Source organism: Malurus melanocephalus, unplaced genomic scaffold (genome assembly GCF_030028575.1).
Source record: "Malurus melanocephalus ecotype Western Australia unplaced genomic scaffold, MMel_1.1 scaffold_149, whole genome shotgun sequence".
Lineage (NCBI taxonomy): Eukaryota > Metazoa > Chordata > Aves > Passeriformes > Maluridae > Malurus > Malurus melanocephalus.
The window spans coordinates 1,604,948-1,611,756 of NW_026623381.1; positions in this window are offsets into that span (position 1 = coordinate 1,604,948).

A 6,809-nucleotide genomic window follows, 5' to 3' on the forward strand; every position below is an offset into this window, starting at 1 on the left:
GCCCAGCATCCTGGGACAGAAACCCTCGTGCAGGGTGGCCACAGCCATGGTCCAGGTGACACCCAAACTCTGAGTTTGTGTCATTCCCTCTCCCTCCTGCTTCTTCATTAACTCGGTTGTTTTTAAGCGTGAGCGCCGGGGCTGTAAATCTGAGGCCATTTCGCAGGTTAGGTGAACTGTGAAAAGCAGATTTGCACAATTTGCAGATTGCTTGTTGAGGTGAGAGCTAATGCTGCTGACTCACGAGCTGAGCTGATGCTCTTGGCACTCCTTCCCCATTCTCCAGCTATTTCTATGCAGCCCTTCACCCCTCCCGGGCTTTGGCAGCATCCAAAGTTTACTCCAAGAACTGAAGTTTTCTGAATCCAGCAAAACCACCTGTTTTTTCCCTCGAATGTTGCAAATGCAGCGCAGTCTCTTGCAGACCCTGGCCCCAAGCATGCTTTTGAGCAGTCTCAGCTCAGACCAGCAATTGGTATTCAGGCAGAGGAGCCTCGGGAGTGGCAGGAACGCCTCAACCCCATCTTTATTCATAATCCAAAGGCGTGTTTGCTCTTCAGGCTCGGGCTGCTGCAGTGCTGGAGCAGCCTCAGCCCCACAGGACCTCTCAGGTGCTCCAAGGCTCTGTTGGTTTTTAGCATTTTTGGATGGTTCCTGAGCTCAGGCTCTCGCCCAGCCCAGAGGAGCAGCAAACCCTCCTGGTTTAGGGGAGCTCACAGGGGAAATGCTCAGCTGGAGGGGTGGCAGAACATCCCATCGTGTCTGCTTGGTTTTCTGTGCCCATCACACCCACCCCCTGTTGCTCCTCATCTCCTCTGCTCACTGACACAAAACTGCCTCCAGGTACGAGCTTTGTGGTGGTTTCYATTGATCACTTGGAATTCTGCAGCRGAGCACRGGGGAAAGGTTTTCCTGCCCTGAGCATCACTCCCACTGACCCTGCAGCTCCAGGGCCCCCAAAACTGAGGATGAACACCTGTGGGGAAGAACATCTGTTCTTCCAGGGCTTTTAGTCTGGGCTTTGTGCAGAAATGGSGATTTCTTTAATCCTGACTTCTCAGTGTGGTTTTCATCCTCCTCCCAGTGGATAAMGAGCTCAGGAAGTTCAGCAACATCTCCAGCACYYKCTGTGTYCCCRGGCTGGGATTTTCCAGSAGGAAAGGATGAGGATGAGTGATGGGTTTGAGGAGCAAGTTCTGATCTCCCTGGCTGGGACAGCGCCGTGTCCTGAGCTGCCACGGAACAGCTGCAGAACAAACACCTCCCAAAGCTCTGTCCTCGCACTGCCCGGGGACAGGCGGTGATAGATTAATCTGAACAAAGATTGATCAATAATTTATGCTGCTGTTTTCACTCACCTGGGGCCGAGACAGACTTTGATATGATTTGATGGGGTCGGATCCACCCTGCTTTAATTAAACATGATGCTGAAAATTAAAAGGAAAACCTATTGGCTACTGGAACCGAAATCAATCTGCGATCAGTAACAAGAGACTGATTAAAGAGGTGACGCCCGGGAAGGAGCGGGCAGGTTCAGCAGACGCTTCCTGAAGGCGAGATTAGCGGGACATATTGAATGTAAATACAGCTATTGGCATTTTGTCACGGCGTGGCCTTTAGCAGCCGAGCTGTTTGTGCGCCTTGATGAATGGCTTTGCACCAGGGAAGGGCTGCGGGAATTCGGGGCTGCGCTGGAGGCTCTCCCGGAGCATCGCGGGGGGGTTGGATGGGGACAGAAGGGATGACAGGAGGAGCAGCAGCAGCAGGAGAACCGAGCCCCTGTGCCCCCACCCCGGCTTGGTGGGTTTTGGCAGGGGATGGTCACATTTTTCTATGCCAAAGACCCCAGGCATGGCAGGGAGCTGGGTCTGGGTGTGCCGGGGGTGCTGCTGCTGCCTTTCCCTCGCTGAGCTCGTGTTTTGTGGAGCAGCAGAACCGCTCCGGACCGGGRGCAGGAGGGGAGGTGATGATGGAGCCAGCGCTGGAACGGAGCGATCAAACAGAGCAGGGAAACGGAGACACTCCGGGAGGAAGGATGGAGCCAGAGCTCTGGCAGCACAAACCTCGGGGTGGGGAAAAGAGACCAAAACCAGTGCTTTCACTGAGATATCCTCGCCCTGGAATGGGGCAGAGGTTCAGGTGGCTCTGGGCTGCCCTGCTGTGGGAGCTGCTCCCGGTCACAGCTCAGAGCCGGGAGCATCCCTGAGTGCAGGGACATTGCCCGGCTCTCTTTACAGCGTTTATCACCTAAAAAGCAAAGAGAAAAAGAAGCTCAAACATTTCCTGTTTCCACCCTCCTCGCCTTTGTTCCGTACCAGACAGGGGGGATAAACAGAGTTTTTCCAGATGTGTCCCTGTCCTCTGCTCTSCTCTGCAAGTGCAGCTCCATGGCAGACCCTGCAGAGCCCTGCAGAGATGGGACAGTGGGGACTGGGGATAATTCCATCCCTCAACTTCTGCAATTACTCCTTTTTAACTTTCCTGCCAGTTTACAGGAGGAAAGAGACAGTGGGGGAGAGTTTTAAGAGTTTCCGAGGCTGTGGGCAGGAGATGGAGTCTCCACGGGCAAGGCAGAGCTGGGGATAAAACACCCTCGGGTTGTGCTGTGGGGGAAATGCTGGATTTGGGGGTAACAGGAGAAGCTCCCTAGGAAAAAGGTGACTTCTTTACCTTGGAATCAGCCTTTGCCAACAATTATTAATGAGCAGGATGGTGGAAGGAGCTCAGAAATGGGGGTTTGTGTGTGATGGGCACCACGGCCACAGGAGGACAGGGATGAGGGGCAGCACATGAGCCGAGGGACCTGCTGGTCACTCGGGGARTTTGGAAGCTGTTTTCTCGCCTGCCTGCCTTGTTGGGGCTTTGATTCCTCACTGACAGCACGCTGAAGGATTGATCTGAGCGGGGATAAATAATTCATGAGCTTTTTGGGTTTTTTTTTTGAGCAGCTGTGAATTCTGAGATGTGAGCTCTGCACAGCAGACGCTGTTGGGACTAAAAGAACAGTTTGAGGAGAAAGCYGTATATTGTTGTTGTTGTTGTTGTCTGTTGCCGTTTATAATTCTTAATCTCCTTTCTCCTTTTCTCCTTTATTTTTTTGTGCATCATTTYCTTCACACTCAAGGCTGGTTTGCTCCTGAGGCTCTCAGCAGGCAGCACAGGCAGCATCCCACAGCCGAGGGCACCGGGATCTGTCACCTCTGCCTGCAGGGAGATGCTTCCCGAGGGTATTCCCCGCTCCAAAGTGCGCTTCAGATCCACCTCTGCCTGCTGCCATCCGTGGGGTCTGTGCTGCTCCAAGCCATGAAGTTCTGGGGGTTGGATAAAGCCTCGATTCCTGCCCCACCATCCTGGGAACAGCGGCTGCAGCACAGCTCCTCTAATCCTGACGGATCCCAGCGCAGGTATCCCTTGGAAAAATGAGGGTGAGGGAAGAGAAATGCAGGGCAGCAATGAGGGGAGAGACACGGAGGAGCTTTCCCTTTGGGCACAAGGCTGGAAAAGCTGTTTGGCAAAACCCTGGGAGCATCTGGGCTGCCAAAACTGCCCCCAGCCCTTGCTGAAAGCTCTGTGACTACAGACAGGTGATGAAATGGCATTCCATGTTTCCCAAATTCTCTGGTAGCATTTGTTAGCTGGGACCCCTCCTAAATCTTTACCATCAGTTCTAAATCAACATGAATGTTGAAAGGAGAATTTCCAGCTTAACCCCCYGATCTCACTGAAAACCCATGGGCCRAYTCCAGAGAGGTCCCAGGAAGGGAAAATGGGGTTCAAAAGATTTCATGAGGGAAAATTAATGATAAAAATATTCTCTTGCAAGTCAGGCAGAAGTTTTAGAGCCGGGCTCCCGGCGGAGGCAGGCGCTGCAGAGAGGCAGCTCAGCCACATCTGGGGGGATCTGCCAACGCCAGTGCGGAAAAATCTCGGCTGTGGAGGAGTTTATTTAGGAAAACAAGAACAAAAGGCAGCCCCTGCGGTGCTGAGGGGTCTGTGGAGAGGCCTGAGAGCCCCTGAGGGATGGTGTGGAAGGGAGGAGGGAGGTGAAGTGGGAGCTCTTGGTCTTCCTGCCCCCCAGGCCACCCCAAATGCTCAGAGCAGAGCCCATCCCAAAGCTCCTTCCTGGGATGCAGGAGCTGAGCTGGGAGGGGGCTCCTGCATTCCCATGGAGAGAGCAGAGCTGGAACTGGACATGGGTCCATCACATCCCCTCATGCTCTGCAGGGCTCAGATCTCCAGAGGAGCAGGGACAGACTCTCACCCTACCCTGGAAGGGTCTGGGTTTGGGGCAGGGTCCTCAGTGGCCCCGCAAACCCCTGGTTTATGGCTTTCACTCCAGGATGGGCTTTTCTTTGTCCCTCCAAGCAGCTCTCGTTTGCCAGAGCAGCAAAACTGGTGCAAGCTGTGGGGATGTGCCAGTCCCAGAGGGAAGGTGTGTTGGAGGGTTTTCATCACTCCACCTGAACCTTCACGGATTTCATTTGTTTGCTGCAGCAATCGCTGGACCTGGGAGATCCTCAGGGACTTTGGGGTCACCATTGGTGGTCACCAGCAAGTCCTGCAGGTCCTCCCAGGAGCTGATGGACATCCTGCTGCTGCAGCTCCYGGGAGGGGAGAAGGTGCCACCCTGATGGGCACTCTGGGCTGAGTCTCATCAGCCAYGAGCAGTTTCAGGCTGATGAAAATTATTCATGAACTTGTGCTGAATTAGATGAGGACTTGATGAATGGGGGGGTTGGGTTTTGTGTCAAAATGTTTCTTCATAATCCTTAAAAGATGGAGTACCCTGACTCTTTGTTTTGAAATGATGTGAAAATAACTAAATTTGGCCAACGCTAATTTCATAAAGAAGGAGAACACCTACACGGCGTGAGGCATTAGGTTTGGTGGCAAAACACTCTCAGTATTTCTTTCATTTGCTTATTTTGACAAGAGAAGGAATGAAGATGCTTGGGGGGATTTGGTTTGGGGTTGTTTTTTTTCCCTGAGGGCCACAGCAGTTTTTACATCCCTGCCTTTTGACGGGTGGGTGGAGGTGCTCGGGARCAATAAAGCAATATTTGCTGTTTAATTCTCGGCCTGTTAGAGAGAGGAGGAGGAAGATATTGAACCAGCAGTGTTATCTCCTTGCTCTCTGCACCTCAGGGAGCACATGTGCCACCCCAGCACCTTCCTGCAGACCCCAGGTCCCCTTCACTGATGAGAAAATCGACAGAGGAACCTCTTGAGTTGGACAATGGATGGCTAATCAGCCAATTAATTAATCARTCTCTGGGATCCAGCTGCCAGCCCAGATTTTTTTACTCTTTTTGGTGCCTTAATGATGCTCACAAGAGCCTTTCCTTTGGACCAGGCAATGGACCTGCAGCAGTGCAAACCTGACGTCAAGAGCTTGATCTGCCCATTCCCACCCGGCTGCCACGGAGGAGGCGCAGCTGTGCCGAGCAGAGGAGATAAACACTTGAAACGTGGGATGAAGGAGGCTTCAAACATCTCTGCTGCCTGCAAAATAGATTTCTGTTTGCAGCTCCCTCCCTGAAAGGCACAGAGATCACAGGGAGAYGCTGGGAACAGGTGGAAATCCACGYTGAGACATTACTTATTCATGGCATAATGGGAAATCATCCCTGGGAGGAGCTGGGSTGGGAAGGGTCACTGCAATTCGGGTGATTCTGCTCACACAGTTCTGTGTGGGACGAGGGGAGTGGGACCCTCACATTCCCTGCAGTTGGAAAAACATGGGAAAAGTTCAGGAGGGGTTTTCTTAGAAACAACTGCTTGAAACGTGGTCCCTGTTGAAGAGCAGAGMAGCTGCCTGCTCTGTCCCAATGCACCGGGGTGAAATGAGCACCTTCTCCCGGAGCTGTGTCCTTGAGCGAGGTGAGCAGCACTAGGAATTCCATGCTGGTGGTGATCAGGAGCCTTGGAGGAGCTCAACAGCCAAAAACCAGGAGGGAGCAGGTTCTGTCCCGCATTTCCAGGAGCTCCTGTAGGAGCTGCAGGGTGCTGAGGGATGCACAGGGTCCCTGGGGTGCTGTGAGCACCGAGGTGACAGAGGGGTGACAAACACTGGGGTGACAAATACCGGGGTGACAGAGGGGTGACAAACACCAGAGTAACAAACACCAGGGTGACAGAGGGGTGACAAACAGAGGGATGACAAACATCGGGGTGATAGGCACCAGGTGACAAACACTGGGGTGACAAACACCGGGGTGACGTACACCAGGTGGCAGAGGGGTGACAAACACTGGGGTGACAGAGGGGTGACAAACACTGGGGTGACAAACACTGGGGTGATGAACACCGGGTGACAAATAGAGGGGTGACAAACACCAGGGTGACGAACATCGGGGTGACAAACACGGGGGTGACAAACACCGGGGTGACAAACACCGGGGTGACAGAGGGGTGACAAACAGAGGGGTGATGAACACCGGGGTGATGAACATCGGGGTGACAGGCACCGGGTGATAAACACCAGGATGACAAACACTGGGGTGACCAACAGCGGCTGCCGCATCCATCCCACTGCCATTCCCGTGCCCGGCTCCTCCTCGGACACGTTCCTCTTCAGAAACGCGACACAAAAAAAGTGACACAAAAGCCAGTGGGAAGGAGCCTGTCGAGGSAGGGAGAAGCCGGTTGATCAATAGGAGATCAAATGCTCCCGGCCGGCGCAATTACGGTTATGAGATTCGCGGGTCGTTAGCACATCGCCGCTAATTAATTCGCCGTGTTCCAGGGCCTGGCAAAGGGCTGCCGGCACAGAGTCTTCTGCAATAATTCACCCAGCAGAGAAAATGAGC